Genomic DNA, 21,253 nt, shown 5'->3' with positions numbered 1-21,253 from the left:
AGCACCTAGAGTAGTCAGATTCACAGAGACAGAAAGTAGAATGGTGGGTGCCAGGGGCTGAGGAGAGAGATGGGGAATTACTATTTAATTAGTATGGAATTTCAGTTTGGGAAGATGAAAAATGTTCTGGAGATGGTTACACAACAGTGTGAATGCCACTGAACTGTACACTTAAAACACAGTTAAAATGATAAATTTTCTGTTATATATATTTTACCTCAGTTAAAAATAAAAAGTGGCACGTGATTTAAAAAAAGATGAAACTGTAAGGAAAACGTTCTTTGAACAGGACAATCTGGAGGATATACAAAAATTTCAAATGCACATCTATTCTAGTCATCTATTCTAGAGAAAAGTCCCCATATGACACAGAGTCATGTTCAAGGACATTCCCTGAAACAATGTTCCTAAGGAAAAGTGAAAACAAATGTTCCAGTAATAGCAGAAAATTGAAACAAACTAGAGCACTTTACTACTAAGGAATACTATGCAGTACTTAAAAAGAATGGGATTAATCTAAACATACCGGCAAGGAAAAATCTCTAAGACATACGTTAAGTGAAAAAAGCAAGTTTCAGGAAAAGATATTATCCCATTTATGCTTTTAAACTACCCACAAATAGGGAATTCCCTGGTGAGGGAGTGGTTAAGAATCCGCCTGCCAATGCAGGGGACACAGGTTAAAGCCCTGGTCCGGGAAGATCCCACATGCCGTGGAGCAGCTAAGCCCATGCACCACAACTACTGAGCCTGCGCTCTAGAGCCTGCGAGCCACAACTACTGAACTCACGTGCCACAACTACTGAAGCCTGTGTGCCTAGAGCCCGAGTTCCGCAGCAAGAGAAGCCTCTGCAATGAGAAGCCCACGCACTGCAAAGAAGAGTAGCCCCCGCTCACTGCAACTAGAGAAAGCCCACTCACAGCAATGAAGACCCAACGCAGCCAAAAATAAATAAATTTTTAAAAATCCACAAATATATGCATATATGTGTGTATATATATATGCATGTATATATGTATGTATGTATACTATATATACGTACATACCTATACATGTATATAGCGCTGTCCAATAGAAATAGAATGCACAATTATAAAATTTAAAATTTTTTAGTAGGTACATTTTAAAAAGTAAAGGAAACGGATGAAATTAAATTTTAATAATTATTTAATCCAATATATCAAAAATATTATCTCAATATGTAATCAATATGAAAACTGAGATATTTTACATTTTTTATACTATGTCATTACAATCCAGTATGTAGTTTACACTTGCGGCACATTTCAACTCAAATTAGCCACATTTCAAGTAGTTAATAGCCACATATAGCTAGTGGCTACCATATTGGTCAGCACATCTTGTGTGTGTGTGTGTGTATGTATGTGTGTTTTAAATACAAAATCAGTGGTATAGAATACCCTTATTGGTAGTGTTTGAATTATCTGTGAGAATGTATTCATGTAAAACTTATATAATTAAATTTATATTAAAAATATAAAGTTCCATATTAGTTTGCTTATTGTTAAAATTATATATTTTATGAACTGATGTGTTTATAATTAACATGGTTTATCTCTTTGTTTTCCTTTATTTCAATGTGATGAAAGCTTTATTATGAAACTATTTTAATTTGTTAACTGGAAAGTTAATAAAAGAACATTAAAACCTTTAAAGTTTGTTTGGCTTACGTTTTACAGTTATAAAATATTCTGAACTATTATTAGATACTTTTCAGTAGAAAAATGTCAGCTACTTTCCTACCTTCAAATGCCTGAGTAATTAACTATTAACTCTATGGTAGCTAAAGGTAGACATATAAAACACATATAAACACACTCAAGCACATACTTGAAGTAATTATAAAAATGAAAAAGTTGTTTTTGGTTTGTGGCATGTAGGAGGAAACCTACAGGCAATGATATGATGATGTTATTAGATGTACTAAACTTGACATAGGTTTGCTGATTCTTCAAAAAAGAGATGAACAGATAATAGTTACAGAATTGGAAATGTGATACCCTGCTTCTCATAGACTTGCTATGTAGGTCATTTGCTTGAGTCTGAGTCTCTATAAAGTGCTTCAGCAGGTGTTGAAAGGAACATAGTATAACTGTAAGTACAGAAATGACTATAGAGCTAGGCCCCATAAAATAGACAGAAAAAGACCACTCTGGTATGAAGACTGTCTGAGATGCAAGATCTCTATGGGTGTGACATCCAGACCTCGGGTCATAACTGCCTACTCTTGCTGGCAGGAAGGAGAGGGCAAAGCAGATGACACTTAAGAACTCTGGCATCCCCTGAACAGTTCTTCCATACAAGGTGGAGGCAGAGTGGCAAAGATACATTCACTAAGAAGTCAGATTTTCACTTTAAACTGGTCCTAAGTTCACTCGAAGAAGAAAAGAGAAAAAACTAAAAAGAAGTAGTTGAGTGTTTAGAGTGAGGATAAGTTTTATATGAGGGACAGACACCTAACCTTAATTTTTATTTTACTTTTTCAGCCAACAGTGAAACATTTTCAAAGTTTTTAACAGAAAATGAAAATAATCATACCTCTCCTTCTGATCTACTTTTATTTTTTAATATATTTGAATCCTTTCCTATAATTAACAGAACTTTCCATTCAGTTCACATCTAGTTATTTAATTGCCTGGTTCCCTTTTCTTGATTTTATTTATCTATTTCAATAACTAATACAGTCACATAGTATGAAATTCAAAATGTAAAATAAATGTATACAGTGAGATTCTCCCTGCCATCCCAGAGCCACTCAATTCCCTGCCTAGAAGGCAACCACTGTTACCAGTTTCTTGTACATCCCTCCAGAAACTTCTGTTTTCATGTTGAAATCAACTATACCACTAAAAAACTTAAACTGCTATAAAATTCACAATATCATCCTCTTCAAATTGTTTTACTAAAGCTGGATCAGGCCTGGCCTGATGAGGAAGTGGAGGGTTGTGACCAAGTAACCGACCTATCTGCAGGGTCATTCCTGGTCTCATATCAGATGGAGGTGGGCTTTCTTCCCGTTGTCTCCAGTTATCTTCCCCATCTGGAGACCACATGTTTTCCTCCTGACTAAAGGAAATGAAAGAGAACCAAACTGTAGAAGGGTAAAAAGGAGGGTCAGGAAGGCAGAGATTCAAGGTACCATGCTAAGTGCTGTGGTGGTGATGGGAACAGCAGGATGACACGGCAGGGATGGGCAGCAGAGTGTCTCAAGGTAGTACGGAACAAAGATGTAGAAACAGTGAACTCTAACCAACATCTAACACAGGTAAGATGAAGTAAGGACTAAATAAACGTACAAGCAGGATGCTGTAGGAATGTAGAGGGAGAAGGCGAATGGGGGGAGGGACTTCAAAAATTAGCCTGGGGCTGGTTGAGCTCGTCTGATGAGCTTCTTCTCAAAACAGCACATGTTTTTCCCTGACTCATGAAAACCTAGAGCTGGGAGAATGCCAGACCAGTGTGCTGAAGCTCAGTCAGTAGGGAAGTCTTTTAAAACCAATATGGAGGGACTTCCCTGGTGGCACAGTGGTTAAGAATCCGCCTGCCAATGCAGGGGACACGGGTTTGAGCCCTGGTCCAGGAAGATCCCACATGCCATGGAGCAACTAAGCCCATGCGCCACAACTACTGAGCTGGAGTGCCACAACTACTGAAGCCCACGTGCCTAGAGCCCATGCTCCACAAAAAGAGAAGCCACCGCAATGAGAAGCCCACGCACTGCAACAAAGAGCAGCCCCCGCTCGCCGCAACTAGAGAGCCCATGTGCAGCAACGAAGACCCAACACAGCCAAAAATGAAATAAATATATTAAAAATAAAAACCACTATGGAGAGGAAGAACTAAGAGCTTGCACACACACAAAAACATAAAGATGAATAATAAAAGTCCCGCTGCAGCTTACAACTTGTCTTTGTTGTGAATCTGAGAAAAAACATGAATATTTTCCAAAGCTTTACTAATTAATTAAATCGGAATAGCCAGGCATTGCTCACCTCCAGGGGGCGCCATTCACATTGCTATCTATGTTTTAGGTACCCCACTGGAATTGTGCACAATCAATACAACCATGCGTGGCAACCCTGGTAGGGCAAACATCACTTTTTTTTTTACTACCACTTTCTAAGTTTCCCCATCACTAGATTTTTACTTGGGATACAGGATATTCCTTTTGGCTAATATTTCCTATGACAATAAAAAAACAGATATTTAAAATATGAATACATTTTCTTAAAAACCCAAGGTTGTTGAGTATAAACTGCAGTATAGCTATGCTACAGAATATGGCTAGATTATATACCTAAAGTATGACATACTGTACATATTTTCCAACCTATAAAGATTTTCCATGATGGGATAGGGCTGCTCAGTCTCAAATTAAATACTATTTATTTAGAAATGTAAGGCTATTTCAAATCAAGCTGGGCCAGAGAGCAGGGTGGAATAGTATTATTGTTGCAGGGCATCTGGCACATTTTTACTCTGAGGCTTTCAGGTTTAATGATTAAAAGTTGAAAGTTTCTCCTTGTTTTAGAAGAAGAGTTTTTCTGTTTTCCCCCAGCATCTCTCTTTTCACTGCCATTATCTAATTCAGCAGCGTAAAGACATCTACCAATTTGGAAAACAATATGACGGTGGGTCACATGAAAGAATAAAAAAATGAGATGTGAAATTGATTTTTGTGTTTAAAATTATGCCACCATAGTTCATAATTCCTGGTTCGAATATTCCTGATTAGGAAGTGTCTAACCAAGTGAAATCGAGAAATACTTGTCTTCATTAGACACTGTTGTGTTTTGTTCTCTGTGCTTTGCATTAATTGGTGAATATGCAGGAACCAATCTTTTAAGGTGTTAGGGTTTTTATTTTGGTGGGTATTGAGCTAATTCCTAGTGGTTTTTAGAATTCACCCACATTTTCCCTTTTTGTGGAAATATTTATGCTGGGGATTTCCACTAAGGGAATTAGAGTTAATTGAGCTCTTTGGTTTGGGGTGTGGGAGGGGAGGTTGGAGGCAGGGACATGGCAGCTGAGGCCATACTTCTATTAGTACCTTTCTTTTTCTTGCCCCACTCTGTATCCATACACATAAGACTTAATCTAACAGGTCCTCATGGGATATCATATATGTAAAATAAGATCATGTATTTGAAAATGTTTGGCACAGTATCTGGTACATGTTAATCACTCAATACAAATTGGTTGTATCTCGTTGAACATTGCCTAATTTTGGTGAATATGTGGTTGCTGTAAATGAAATGTGCCCTAAACTGGCATAGGGATTTTAAAAAATCTAACTTATCCTGGGGTATGAGAAGTATACGGGATCTCTGAGTGATAAGTGAGATTATACATTTAGTAACGGTCTTCCCTTCAAATTTCAGCTACAAACTTGCACTGAAAACTGAAATGCATACAAACTGAGACATCCTCTCAAATCCCACCCAAGAAGAAATGAATAAGCTTGAAAAATTATTCATCTGGTTATTTTCACGGTATAGTGCAAAGACTGAGAACTAGGGGGCTGGGTTCCATCACTGACTTGCAAGTTTCCATCACAGTAAAAAAAAAAAAGGAGGGGGATAGTATTTGCCATGTACCAAACAGCAATGCTTTGAGGATTAATGACATAATGTCTGTAAAGAGGTTTGGAGCTCCTTGGAAAAAAGACACTACATAAATATAAAGTAGTATTAATATTTAGGCTTAGTCCACAATGTGAGACCTGCTTTCTTTGGCTCATGAGGTCATCAGCAGTTTTGTAAGGTGTGCTCAAACACCCACAGAGGAGCCTTGTTAGCTTCCTCGTAAGTGGACTGTAAAGTTAATCTGGACCCACCTGGTGGGCGCAGTCACAGAGGCCGTGTTCCCTTTTCATGGTCTCCAAGAGGGTATGGATGGAGAGTGTTTGACTCCCTGAAGGAATGAGACGTGGCCAAGGAACACTCAACAGCATTTAGGACTTCCCAGGAATGCAGTGGGAGTTTGGGAACGTTTTGGCTCAGAATTAAACAAAAGTCCAGTCTATCATATCTTGATTTAGAAGAAAGGCTGAATTTGCCTTTCTCAGACAAAGAAAGTTGGGAGTAACAGTAGGAATGAGAAAGCTCCTTCTTGGAATGGTTAGTTTATATCTTTAAAGGATTTGGAAGCAAACTTGGGTATTTTTGTCCTGGGAAAGTTGTGGTCTCCAGGGGCTGTCTGTAGTCTCTTTGATGGCCACATTCTGACTCCTCATCAGTGCTTCATCTCTGTGAAATCGTTATCAAGGGCGATCTTGCAGAGGTCTGACTGAATGATTATAATATTATTGTGATGAAATATTTGCATTTCTCAGTTTTAAAAGATAAAATTAATTTTGAGCCTCAGGCATCAGAAACCACCATCTTCAAAAATGTAAGGTTCATGAATTTACCATAATCACAAGCACTTGATAGTGATTCTGAGGCTGTGTCCATAATACCAAAATATTTAAACAAAAGATGGAAAAATATGAAGAAATATTTCTTTTTTTATCTGGGTGTTTTGTTTCTACATTGATCTAGGTTGGGTATTCTTTCAGAAATGATTTGGCTTCTTGTCCACTGATTGCTATGGTATTTCAGATTGATATTGACAATATGTGTTTTTTAGGAGAAAGGAAACAAATGTTATCACCTTCTCAACTTGTAGTCAAATCTACACTAGCTAGAAAGCTTTTTCTAAATAAAATATTGACTTTAATTCTTCTTCCTCTTCCTGCCCCTCAATGAGCAGTTCAGTCCTAACATCAGTGTCAGGTGTGGCAGAGCCAGAGAGGTGTGTGCACGGAGGGGAGTCAGAACCTGAGCAGCGTGAGGAAAGCCTCCATGTGGAGGATGGGCCTAGCGTGAGAAGTCAGAGGCTGAATGGAGTGGGGAGGGCCTCATAAGTATGGGTGACTCACAGGGGGTGTCAGAGCTTGAGCAGGGTGAGATAGGTATCTATATGTGTGTGGGGAAGGTGGCAAGGATGGGAGCTTGGTTACATTCGAGGGGACAGATAACATAAGTAAATATGTTAAGTATAATGGGGGCCAGGTTTCTTACTGATGCAGAAAGAAATGACAAATACAGAAAGTGAGAAAACTAGAATGATTTCTGTAGTATTAGATTGGAATTGATGGTATAGGTGTGAATTCATGATAGGAAAATAATAATTGTGTATTGGACAGTGGAGTTAGTGGGAGTGAACACCTGATTAAAGTGGGTCAAAGAGAATAGAGAGCAGGGAAGTGGACACAGCAAGCATAGACAATTCTCTTGCAAGATGGATATGATTTAGGTCAATAGAAAGAAGAAAGGCATTCCAAGCAAGAGAAAATATATTCGTTAAGATATGAAGGCAGAAACAAACTTGGCTTCTTCTTTGACAGTGAGAAAACAGACTTAAGGAAGGGGGAACAGGTTGGGTAAGAGTGGGAAGTAAGACAGGTAACATGGAGCCATTTCATGAGTGGCCTGAAAGCCAGGTAGTGGTGTTTAGACTTGATGTAGTAGGAAATAGGAATCATGAGAGATTTTGATTAAGGAAGTGATACGATGAAAGTTGTATTTAAAGAAGATTTGACTGGCAGTGGTATATGGGATAGAGCAGGAGGCTGTGGGAGAGCCTGGAAGCTGTGGCTGCAATTCAAATGCAAGAGGATGAAGGCCTGGACTCCAGTTTTGGCAGTAAGAACAGACTGGAAAAGGAAGGCTTGGAGGAACTTTGATACCTGACTGAATAAATAAGAATGATTTCAAGATTCTGAACTTAAGACATTGAGAGGATAAAGGAAACTGCTGAGAGGCAGGGAAACTGGGTGATGAAAGTTGTTCTGGGTGTGGAAAGGGGAGGGCAGTGGTGAATAAAAAGATGAGCATACTGGATTTGACATGATAGTGAGATATCAAAGGGGAAATGCCCAACAGAAGATTAAAGATATAGAACTGAAGCTGTTCAGTGCTGATGGTCAGGGCACAAGATAAGACTTTTGGGAGCCAACAGCACACATGTGATGATTAAAGCCCTGAGAATGGATGAATCCTCCAAAGTATGTAGACATTGAAGATTATATAGTCTGGGCCTTGAAGAGGTTGGGCTTTGCCCACAGTTAGAGGTGGGAGAAGGAACAAAAGTAACAGAGAGAAGCGGATGACAGCACAGACAGATGGAAAGAGAATGAGAACAGTATAATGTCATAGAAATAAAAAGGAACATTTAAAAGAGAGTATAGAGTCAACATCATAAAACAGGCCAAGAAGATTGAAAAAAGGAGTAAAGACAGTGAGATCTCTTAATTAAAAGTCATTGTTAGGAAAAGTGAAGGAAAGTGAAGATGACTGAAGAAGCCAGCTTTCTGATTCAAAGAGCAGGTGAGAAGGGGTACAGTAAATGGAAAGCCTCTTATGAAAAATTTGGTAAGGAAACAGCACAGTAACTAGAGGGATAATCAGGATCACGTGAAGGCTTTTTCTTCCTAATGTTTAGAACAACTTCATTCAAATTTTCCTCCTCACCTTCTACTCAGAATTTCAAAGTCTTGCTTTTGAACAAAGTCAGGATTATGACACAAAGCATCCAAAACCAAGTGGAAGAATTTGATCTCTGTGTGTTCTTCTAAGTTAATAGGACAGTATCTTTGTGGACTTTTAAACTATCTTATACTAATATTTTTTTCCTAAATTGAAACTATGGATGTTCTAGCAAGCTCTGAAAAGATAGAGTATGCATGAAAAATTTTAAACATGCAAATATTTTCAGATAATATCATTATTATATCCAGTGGCCTTCTACCCATCTGAGATATTTATTTCCAAGTGGAAGACTCTGAGCTAATATTCTCTTCTTGAAACCATTTAGACTTAAATTATCTCTCTCTTTTTTTTTTTTTTTTTTGCGGTACCCGGGCCTCTCACTGTTGTGGCCTCTCCTGTTGCGGAGCACAGGCTCCAGACGCGCAGGCTCAGCGGCCATGGCTCACGGGCCCAGCCGCTCCGCGGCATGTGGGATCTTCCCGGACCGGGCACGAACCCGTGTCCCCTGCATTGGCAAGCCGACTGTCAACCACTGCACCACCAGGGAAGCCCCTAGACTTAAATTCTTTAAATATGATTTTTGTAGTATCTTTATAGTATTATGAAGTGTTTTTTATGTTAAAATTGTTGAGCAATACTTTACCAATTCTCAGAAATCCTGTCTGAAGCAAGTAATAATACCTTTATTCTTCAGACCAAAATGCTTAAAGAAAAAAATGCATTGCTGGTCCTATAAAGTAATTCTTGACATATTTATTTTTTTAGGAGTATATTTACTGACTTCTGGGTAAAGATGGTAGATGCACACACCATCAACATTTATTTAGTTTCCTCCCCAAACCTCTTTAGAATGACAGTAAAGAGATTTATTTAAAGAGTAGAAACCCCAAAGGACAGAAAGAATAAGAGAGAAAGCAGCAGCAATGAAAGTTTGGAAGCTGGAAAGCAGATGGATGAGAGGTAACTAATGTAGTGGTAACTTAAACCAGCAGTGGGGCAAACCAAGAACCATCCAAATGTACAGCAGTCTAAAGAATTTCCAGCATCAGGTACTTGTGAAATAAGGGATAAAGAGGGTGGGTAGAGGAGCTAAAATAAGACCAACTAAAAGACATTTATGAAGCAGTTGGAATCCTCAGACCCCTTCTTCAATTTTGCAAAACAAAACAGTTGCCCCTTGACCACCCAGGCATAAAATTGGAAGTTTATTCTCTGGGGAAGGTGATAGAGGTGTTTGGATAATGGGATCCAAAGCACAGTTGAGGCAGGGTTATGGTACTGGAAATGGGGGAATTAAGTGAAACTATGCATACTGAATGTGGAGACCCTCAGCCCTCTATCTCTATTTGGCTCCCAAAACACTGGTGGCCAGCATAGATTGAAGAAACTGACCAAGAGGAATGATTTAAAAAATATAGATATTGAGCATTCCCCCCAAAGGCCTGATCATATCATTCTACAATGAAGGCCACAATCACAATCATCCACAAGCTCAGAGCTTTCTAGTCCTTCCCCTTTTAAGTATAAGCAGACAACCAACGACTACCAGCCATCTTTGGCCTTCTGAGGAGAGAGAGGTGGGAGAGGTGGATGGGGGTAAAGGAGGAAACAGCAAACAAATAGAAGAAACAAACAAAGACATACAAAGAGAAGAAATGTATCTAGAGATATCAATATCCTCTGAGATAAGAGACAATTCTGTAAGCATTAACGAGAGCGGGATGCCATAAAAAGGAACACTCAGAGAACAACAACAAAAGGCTCTTGGAAACAAAATACGATAGCACAAATAAAAACTCAACAGAAGAATAGGATTACGTTGAAGAGTTATCCATGAGAGCAGAACAAAAGCACAAGGATATGGAAAATTGTAGAGAAAAGATTTTTAAAAATAGAGTAACTATATACAGGAGGTCTACTATCTAAATATTAGGAGATCCAGAAAGAAAGGATAGAGAGTTTTGAGGGGACATAATTTTTATCAAGGAAATAATTCAAGAAAATTTCCCAGAACTGAAGGATCACCCAAGTTATCAGATTCAAACTGGCCACTGACTGACAAGCATAAATAATTAATGAAAACAGACCTATATCAAGGTACAACATTATGAAATTTCAGAAATCTGAGGAAAAAGCTTCCAGACAGGAAAAAACAGATAATATACAAAAACTTGAAATCAGCATGGCTTGGAAATTCTTAACAGCAACACCAGAAGCTAGAACACAAGGAACAATGCCTCAAAATTCTCATGAAAAATAATTGTCCTCCTAGATTGTTATTTCCAGCTAGACTCTCAATCAAATATAAGGGTAAAATAATAATATTTTTAGGGCTTGTATGATTTCAAAAACTCACCTCCCATCACTCCTCTTCTCAGGAAGTTATCAGAGGATATGTTCCATGGAAATGAGGGAGAAAACCAAGAATAGCAAACAAAAGGTCTAACACAGGAGAGGCAAAGAATTCCCCAGAAATTGTTGAAGGTAGATTCCAGGATGAGAGCCAGGCACCAGAGAGCAACAGATTTGGTCAAAGGTGAAAAGCTCCAGGAGAAATTTCTCAGTGAGGACAAAATTATTGCTTCTGAGTATCTTAGAGGAGACTTAGGCCAGCACTGTCATTAGATCTTTCTGTGATGATGGAAATGTTCTATATCTGCACTGTCCAATACAGCAGTCACTAGCCAGAGCACTTGAAATGTGACAAGTGTGACTGAGGAACTAAACTTATCATTTCACTTAATTACAATTAATTTAAATTTTAATAGCCACATGTGGTTAGGGGCTACCATTTTGGATAGTGCAGGTTTAGATAATCAGTAGAAAGTTTGGAATTGAATTAGGAATAAGTAGAGGAAAAATTAAGCAAATGAAGAACAATTATTAACTGCAGAGAAAGCAAAAACTTATGCAAGAAAGGAAAAGCAATCATGACTTACTACATAACTCAGCTCTTTATAGAATTATATAGTTATAAGAATATAATGCAAATTATTGACATAACCCAAATTAAATTATATATTTGGGAAAGTATTAGGTGGCTTGTTTTATCTTATCTTCATTTACCAAAAAAGTACAAATATTTTCTCCAGATCAATAATTTCACTTCTCTACTGTGTTCTTAATGGCTACATAGTGCCTCATCTTATTGGTCTACCAAAACTTATTGAACCAAACTTTCACTGAGGGATGCTTAGGTTGTTTCCAATTTGTAACAATTACCAATAGGGCTTTAATGAGTAATGCCATGGATTACTGCTTTTTAAAATTTAACTGTAATGAGGCAAAGTTTACATACTATTGTACATACTATTGCATCTATTTTAATTATACATTTCTATGAGCTTTGATAAACCTATATATCCACCACCACAATCAAGATAGAGAATGTTTCATTGACTTAAAGTTTCCCTATTCCTCTTTGCACTAAATCCCCATCCAACCCCCACTCCTAGGCAAACATCAGTTTGTTTCCTATCATTTTAGATTAGTTTTGCTTCTAGAATTTCATGTAAATGAAATCATATAGTATATACTCTTGTCTGACTTTTATTGACTTCTAAAAATTTATTCACAGTTTTGCACAGTTTATTCTTTTTTTTTTTTTGCACTGTTTATTCTTTATTATTATTATTGCTAATACTAATTCGTTGTACAAAGATACCACAGTTTGCTGATCCCAGGACTAGTTGATGGGCATTTGGGTTGTTTCCAATAATAGGAGCTATTATGAATATAGCTGCTATGAACATTTCTGTTCAAGTATTTTTGTGATTATATGTTTTCATTTCTCTTGGATAAATAACTAGGAATGAGATTGCTGTACCATATAGTAAGCATATGTTTAGCTTTATAGGAAGTTGATAAAATCTTCTCCAAAGTGGTTGTACCATTTAACATACCCACCAGCAATGTATGAAAATTCCAAAAGATTCACATCCTTGACAACACTTGATATTGTCGATTTTAATTTTAGTCATTCTAGTGAATGTATGCTAGTATCTCATTTTGGTTTTAATTTGTATTTTCCAGATGACTAATAACATGAAGCATCTTTTCATGTGCTTACTTGGCTATGGGTACATATTTTTTGGTGAAGTGTCTGTTCAAATTCTTGGACATTTTTAAAAATGGGGCTGTTTTCTTGAGTTGAAAATTATCTGTATAAATATCATCTGTACACATAAAAATTATATATCCTGAACACAAGTTCTTTGTCAGATGTATGTATTAAGAATATATTCACCCAGTTTTTTTGTTTTGTTTTGTTTTTTTATTCACCCAGTTTTTAGCTTGCCTTTTTCTTAACAATGTCTTTTTGGAAGAGAAGTTTTAAATTTTGATAAAGTCCAATTTATCAATATTTTTCCTTTTATGGTTAGTATTTTTAGGGAACTGCCTGAAAACTTTTTGCTGAACATTTTGTTTCCTTCTAGAAGTTTTATAGTTTTAGCTCTTACGTTTAGGTCCTTAATCTGTCTTCAATTAACCTTGTGTGTGGTATGAGGTAAGGATTAAGGTTCACTTAATATGGATATATGGATATCCAATTGTTCCAGCACCATTTGTCAAAAAGACTATCTTTTACCTTGGTACCTTCGTAAAAACTCAATTGACTATATATGTGTGGGTATATTTCTGAATTCTGTATTCTGTTCCATTGATTTATATGTCTATCTTTACTACAAGGTCACCCTATCTTGTTTACTGTACTTTTAGTACCTTTACAGTGTTGATATCTGATACAGTAAGTTCTACAACTTTTTTCCTTTTCAAAAGTTCTGTCTTTTCTAGGTCCTTTGCATTTCCTTTCAAATTTAGAATCAGCTTATCAATTTCCACAAAAGAGAGGCCTGTGGAGTTTTGACTGGGATTCCACTGAATGTATAGATCAATTTGGAGAGAACTGACATCTTAATTATGTCTTCCAATCCATGAACATGGTAGATCTCTGCATTTATTTTGGTCTTCTTTAATTTATCTCAGCAATGTTTTATAGTTTTAATTGTGTACGTTTTGGCAAATGTCTTATTAATTTAGCTTTAAGTATTTCATGAATTTTTATGCCACTGTAAATAGTATTTAAAATTTTCATTTTCCAATTGTTCATTGACAGTATAGAGAAATACAATAGTTTTTTTGTGTGTTGACCCTGTATCCTGTGACCTTGCTAATTTCATATATTAATCCTGGTAGTGTCAGGATTTTCTGTGTGCACAGTTGTGTCATTTTCAAAGAAATTTAGTTTTACTCCTTCCTTTCCAATCTGTATGCCTTTTATTTTTTATTCTTACTTTAATTCACTGACTAGGACCTCTAGTATAATGTTAAATAGAAGTAGTAAGAGTTGATATCCTATTTTACTCTCTATCTTAGGTACAAAGTGTTTAGTCTTTCACCATTATGTACGATGCTACCTTTAGGTTCTTTGTAAATGTCTTTTTTTTTTTTTTTTTTTTTGTGGTACGCAGGCCTCTCACTGTTGTGGCCTCTCCCGTTGCGGAGCACAGGCTCCGGACGCGCAGGCTCAGCGGCCATGGCTCATAGGCCTAGCCGCTCTGCGGCATGTGGGATCTTCCCGGACCGGGGCACGAACCCGTGTCCCCTACATTGGCAGGTGGACTCCCAACCACTGCGCCACCAGGGAAGCCCATAAATGTCTTTTTTTAAATTGAAGTATAGTTGATTTATGATACTATATTACTTTCAGATGTATGGCATAGTGACTCAGTACTTTTACAGATTATACTCCATTAAGAGTTATTACAAGATAATGGCTATAATTCCCTGTGCATATAATATATCCTTGTTGCTTATCTATTTTATACATAGCAGCTCGTATCTCTTAATCCCAAATTTGCTCCTCCCCCTTCCCTCTCCCCTTTGGTAACCACTAGTTTGTTTTCTATATCTGTGAGTCTGTTTCTGTTTTGCCTATATATTCATATGTTTGGTGTTTTTTTTTGGATTTCACATATAAGTGATATCATACAGTATTTGTCTTTTTCTAACTTATTTCACTAAGCATAATATTCTCTAGGTACATCCATGTTGCTGCAAATGGTAGAATTTCATTATTTTCTATGGCTGAGTAATATTCCATTATATATATATACATATGTATGTATGTATCTCACATCTTCTTTATCCATTCATCTGTTGATGGGCACTTGGGTTGCTTCCATATCTTGGCAATTGTAAATAATGCTGCTATGAACTATGAATAATGCTATGAACATTGGAGTGCATGTATCTTTTTGAATGAGTGTTTTTGTCTTTTCTGAACATACACCCAGGAGAGGAACTGCTGGATCATATGATAGTTCTATTTTTAGTTTTTCAAGGAACCTCCATACAGTTTTCCATAATGGCTGCACCAATTTACATTCCCACCAACAGTGTACAAGGGTTCTCTTTTCTCCACATCCTCTCCAACATTTGCTATTTGTAGACTTTTTAATGATAATCATTCTGACAGGTGTAAGGTGATATCTCGTTGTTTTGATCTGTATTTTTCTAGTAATTAGCAGTGTTGAGCGTCTTTTCATGTGCTTGTTGGCCATCTGCATGCCATCTTTGGGAAAATGTCTATTCAGTTCCTCTGCCCATTTTTTAGGTCAGGTTGTTTGTTTTTCTGATATTGAGTAGTATGTGCTATTTATATATTTTGTATATTAACCCCTTGCCGGTCATATCATTTGCAAACATTTTCTCCCATTCTGTAGGTTGTCTTTTTGTTTTGTCAATGGTTTCCTTTGCTTTGCAAATCCTTTTAAGTTTAATTAGGTCCCATTTGTTTATTTTTGCTTTTATCTATTTTGCCTGAGGAGACAGATCTGAAAAAATATTGCTATAATTTATGTCAAAGAGCGTTCTGCCTATGTTCCCTTCTAGGAGTTTTATGGTTTCAGGTCTTACATATAGGTCTTTAATCCATTTTGAGTTTTTGTATATCGTGTGAGGTAACATTCTCAATGTTTTACATGTAGCTGTCCAGTTTTCCCAGCACTAGCTGTTGAAGAGACTATCTTTTTAAATTATTTATTTATTTATTTATTTAGTTAGTTAGTTATTTGGCTGTGCCGGGTCTTAGCTGCAGCACATGGGATCTCCCTTGTGGCATGAGGAATTTTTAGTTGCGGCGTGTGGGATCTTTAGTTGCAGCATGCGGGATCTAGTTCCCTGACCAGGGATCGAACCTGGGCCCCCTGCATTGGGAGTGCGGAGTCTTAACCACTGGACCACCAGGGAAGTCCCAAAGAGACTGTCTTTTCTCCATTGTATATTCTTGCTTCCTTTGTCATAGATTAATTGACCAAAGGTGCATGGTGTAAATGTCTTTTATAAGGTTGAGGAAGTTCCCTTCCATTCCTTGTCTTCTAGAAGTTTCTCTTTAAAAAATTACAAATAAATGTTGATTTCATCAAACACTTTTTCTGCATCTATAAAGATGATCATGTGGTTTTTCTCCTTTATTCTGTTAATATGGTGAGTTACATTGATTGATTTTAAAACCTTAAACCAATCTTGCATTTGTGGGATAAACCCCATATAGTCATGATGTATTTTTCTTTCTGTATATTGCTGAATTAGATTTTCTAATATTTTGTTAAAGATACTTGCATCTATAGTCAGTCATGAGAGCTATTGGTATTGTTTGGTTCAGAGTTTTCTTTTCTTATAATGTATTTGTCTGGTTTTAGAATCAGATAATTCCAGCTTCATAAAATGAGTTGTGAAGTCTTCAATATTTTCTTAAAGAGTTTGTTTAAGATCAGCATTATTTCTTTCTTAATTGTTTGAAAGAATTCACCAGTGAAACCATCTAAACTGGAGTTTCCTTTATGCGAAGAGTTTCAGTTACAAATTCAACTCCTTTATACAATATAAGATTATTAAGTTTATCTATTTCTATATGTGTCAGTTTGGTAATCTGTGTCTTTCAAGGAATGTGACTATTTCATCTAAGTTGTCCAATTTATCAGAATACAGTTTTTACAATATTTCTTTATTTTGCTTTTGATATCTGTGAGATTTGTGGAAATATCGATCTTTCATGCCTGTTATTGGAAATTTGTGTCTTCTCTATTTTTTAATCAGTTTAGCTTATAGGTTTATCAATTTTATTGATATTTTCAATATTTTCCAAATTTTTATATATTTCCCAGATATATTGTTATTGATTTCTAATACAGGCATACCTCATTTTATTGTGCTTTGCAAATATTACGTTTTTTACAAATTGAAGGTGTGTGGCAATGCTGTGTGGAGCAAGTCTGTCAGTGCCATTTTTCTAATAGCATTTGCTCACTTCATGTCTCTGTGTCACATTTGATAATTCTCAAAATATTTCAAATATTTTCATTATTGTTATATTTGTTATGGTGATCTGTTATCAGTGATCTTTTGATTGTTACCATTGTAACTCTTTTGGGGGCACCATGAACTGCACTCATATAAGACAATGAACTTAATCAATAAAAGTTTTGGGGTTTTTTTTTGTTTTTTTTTTTTTTTCGGTACGCGGGCCTCTCACTGTTGTGGCCTCTCCCATTGCGGAGCACAGGCTCCGGACGTGCAGGCTCAGCGGCCATGGCTCACGGGCCCAGCCACTCCGCAGCATGTGGGATCTTCCCGGACCGGGGCACGAACCCGTGTCCCCTGCATCGGCAGGTGGACTCTCAACCACTGCGCCACCAGGGAAGCCCATTTTGTGAGTTCTGACTGCACCACCGCCTGGCCGTTCCCCATCTCTCTCCCTCTCCTCGGGACTCTCTATTCCCTGAACACAACAATATTGAAATTAGGCCAATTAATAACCCTACAATGGCCTCTAAGTGTTCAGGTGAGAGGAAGAGTTGAATGTCTTTCACTTTAAATCAAAACTTTTTTGGTTTTTTTTTAAGATTAAATAAAGGAAGGCATGTCAAAAGCCATACTAGGCCCAAATCTAGACCTCTTGTGGCAAACAGTTAGCCAAGCTGTGAGAGCAAAGGAAAAATTTTTGAAGGAAATTAAAAATGCTACTCCAATGAACACATGAATGATAAGAAAGCAAAACAGGCTTGCTGATATAGAGAAAGTTTCAGTGGTCTGGATAGAAGATCAAACCAGCCACAGTATTGCCTTACACCAAAGCCTAATCCAGAGCAAGGTCCTAATTCTCTTCAATTTTATGAAGGCTTAGAGAGGTGAAGAAGCTGTCAGAAGCTCAGAGAAGCTTTTCTCAGAAGAAAAGTTTGAGGCTAGCAGAGGTTGGTTCATGACGTTTAAGGAAAGAAGCCATCTCCATAACATGAAAGTGGATAAAGCAGCAAGTTCTGATGTAGAAGCTGCAGCAAGTTATCCAGAAGTTCTAGCTAAGATAATTAATGAAGGTAGCTACACTAAATAACAGATTTTCAGTGTAAATGAAACAGCCTTATGTTGGAAGAAGATGCCATCTAGGACTTTCATAGCTACAGAGGAAACACCAATGCCTGACTTCAAAGCTTCAAAGGACAGGCTGTCTCTCTTGTTAGGGGCCAATACTGCTGGTGACTTGAAGTTGAAGCCAGTGTTTACTTACCATTCTGAAAATCCTGGGGCCCTTAAGAATTATTCTAAATCTACTCTGCCTGTGCTCTATAAATGGAATAACAGAGCCTGGATGACAGTATGTCTATTGATAACACTGTTGAGACCTGCTACTCGGAAAAAAAAATTCCTTTCAAAATATTATTGCTCATTGACAATGTACCTGGTCACTCAAGAGCTCTGACGGAGATGTACAATGAGATTAATGTTGTTTTCATGCCTGCTAATACAACATCCATTCTGCAGCCCACCAATCAAGGATTAATTTTGACATTGAAGTCTTATTATTTAAGAAATAAATTTCACTACAACAAAGGAGGCAAGAAAATATACAATGGAGAAAAGACAGTCTCTTCAATAAGTGGTACTGGGAAAACTGGACAGCTACCTGTAAAAGAATGAAATTAGAACATTCTCTAACACCATCTACAAAAGTAAACTCAAAATGGATTAAAGACCTAAATGTAAGACTGGATACTATAAAACTCCTAGAGGAAAACAAAGACAGAACACTCTTTGACATAAATCACAGCAATAATTTTTTGGATCCGTCTCCTAAAAGTAAAGGAAATAAAAGCAAAAATAAACAAATGAGGGCTAATTAAACTTAAAAGCTTTTGCACAGCAAAGGAAACCATTGACAAAATGAAAAGACAACCTACAGAATGGGAGAAAATATTTGCAAATGACATGACCGATAAGGGATTAATATCCAACATATATAAACAGCTTATATAACTCAACATCAAAAAAACCAAACAACCCGGTTAAAAAAATGGGCAGAAGTAGACATTTTTCCAAAGAGGAAATGCAGATGACCAACAGGCACATGAAAAGGTGCTCATCAGGGAAATGCAAATCAAAACCACAATGAGATATCACCTCAGACCTGTTAGAAGAGACTCCTGGAGAAATTCAATAATGTGTATTTAATGTATTGTTCAATCTATAACATAAGGAAGTGTAATATATGTGCCAATATAAGCACAAAGGACTTGAGTAGGAACAAAGCTGCATTGGGCTAAGAAAATGACTACAGATGGCAGAGTAATAATTATGACAATGTATTGCTGGGTGTGTAACATTATAGGTGTAATATTAATAGCAATAATAACCACAGAAAAGGGGGAAAGGGAATAGAGCTATATAGGAGTAACACTGCTAAATCCCCCTGGAATTAAATTAGCATAAACCTGAAGCTAATTCTGATGAGTTAAGATGTATATGATAGAGTAACCAATTAAAAAACCAAAAAATTTAGTGAAAAAATGTTTAATTTTAAATGCTTCATTAAAAATATTCACTCAATACAAAAGAAAGCAGTAAAGGAGACTAGAGGAACAAAAAAAACAAACACATAGAAAATGAAAAGTTAAATGATAGTCATAAATCCTACTTTATCAATAATAACATTAGGGACTTCCCTGGCAGTCCAGTGGTTGAGGCTTCACCTTCCAGTGTAGGGGGTGCAGGTTCGATCCCTGGTCGGGGAGCTGGGATCACGCATGCCTCACAGCCAAAAAACCAAGATGTAAAACAGAAGCAATATTGTAATGAATTCAATAAAGACTTTAAAATAATAATAACATTAGTGTGAATGGATTAAACAATCCCATCAAAAGGAAGCGATTGTTACTGGAGATAATGAGGGACATTTTATGATGATAAAAGGGCCAATCCATCAAGAAGATGAAATAATTATAAACATATATACATATATACACACCTAACAATAGAACACAAAATTACATGAAGCAAAAACTGACAGAAGTGAAGGGAGAAACAGGCAATTCAACAATAACAGTTGGGGACTTCAATACCCCAATTTTAGTAATGAGTAGAACAGCTAGACAGAAGATTAATAAGGAAATAAAAGGACTGAAAAATAGTATAAACCAACTAGACCTAACAGACATCTATAAAACACTATATCCAATAACAGCAGAATATACATTCTTCCCAAGTGCATGTGGAACATTCCCCAGCAAAGACCATATGTTAAATCACAAAACAAATCTCAAATAAATTTAAAAGGATAAAAATAATTAAAAGTATGTTCTCTGACTACAGTGGAATAAAGTTAGAAATCAAGAACAGAATAAAATCGAGGAAACACACAAATACATGAAAATTAAATGACACTCCTAAATAAACAATGTGTTCAAAAAGAAATCGAAAGAGAAGTCAGAAAATCATTTGAGATTAATAAAAAAAGAAGATACAACAGAACAAAACATAACACTGCTAAAACAGCAGTGCTTAGAGGGAATTTAATAGGTGTAAATGCCTATATTAAGAAAGAAGAAAGATCTCAAAGAACCTAAACTTCCTCCTTAAGACGATGGAAAAGTGCAAACTAAATCTAAAACAAGCAGAAGAAAGGTAATAAAGACTGTATTGGAAATTTATGAAATGGAGAATACAAAAAACAATAGAGAAAACTGATGAATCCATAAGCTGGTTCTTTGAAAGATTGACAGAATTGACAAACCTGTAGCCAAGAAAACAAGAGAAAAGACTCAAATTACTAGAATCAGAAATAAAACAGCAGGGCTTCCCTGGTGGCACAGTGGTTAAGAATCCGCCTGCCAATGCAGGGGACATGGGTTTGAGCCCTGGTCCGGGAAGATCCCACATGCCTGGAAGCAACTAAGCCCGTGCACCACAACTACTGAGCCTGTGCTCTAGAGCCCACGAACCACAACTGCTGAGCCCACGTGCCACAACTACTGAAGCCCGTGTGCCTAGAGCCCGTGCTCCACAACAAGAGACGCCACCACAATGAGAAGCCCGTGCACAACAATGAAGAGTAGCCCCCCACTCACCACAACTAGAGAAAGCCCACATGCAGCCAAAAATAAATAAAAAATAAATAAATAAATAAATTAATTAAAAAAATAGCAAACATTACTACTGACTTTACAAAAATATAAGAAAAAAATATAAGAAAGCAGTATAAAGGAGTACTACAACCAGTTATATGTCAATAGAGATAACATAGCTGAAATAATAAATTCCTAGAAAGACACAAACTACTAAAACTGACTCAAGAAGAAATATCAATAGAAAATCTAAATAGATCTATAACAAGTGAAGAGACTGAATTAATAATAAGTTTAAA

The 21,253-nt window shown here is 36.7% G+C and overlaps 1 protein-coding gene and 1 non-coding gene across 2 annotated transcripts in view; both read right to left on the bottom strand.

The window, feature by feature from the left end:
- The window catches only part of HORMAD2 (HORMA domain containing 2), a 69,271-nt gene that overhangs the window by 14,456 nt on the left and 33,562 nt on the right, over positions 1-21,253 (bottom strand).
- TRNAG-CCC (transfer RNA glycine (anticodon CCC)) lies at positions 15,735-15,807 on the bottom strand. The gene has a single exon. It is a non-coding gene; the product is annotated as a tRNA-Gly (tRNA).

This window comes from Tursiops truncatus, chromosome 13 (assembly GCF_011762595.2).
Source record: "Tursiops truncatus isolate mTurTru1 chromosome 13, mTurTru1.mat.Y, whole genome shotgun sequence".
Taxonomy (NCBI): domain Eukaryota; kingdom Metazoa; phylum Chordata; class Mammalia; order Artiodactyla; family Delphinidae; genus Tursiops; species Tursiops truncatus.
Note: the sequence above shows the minus strand (reverse complement) of the source record. Positions and strands in the feature narration are given on the sequence as shown.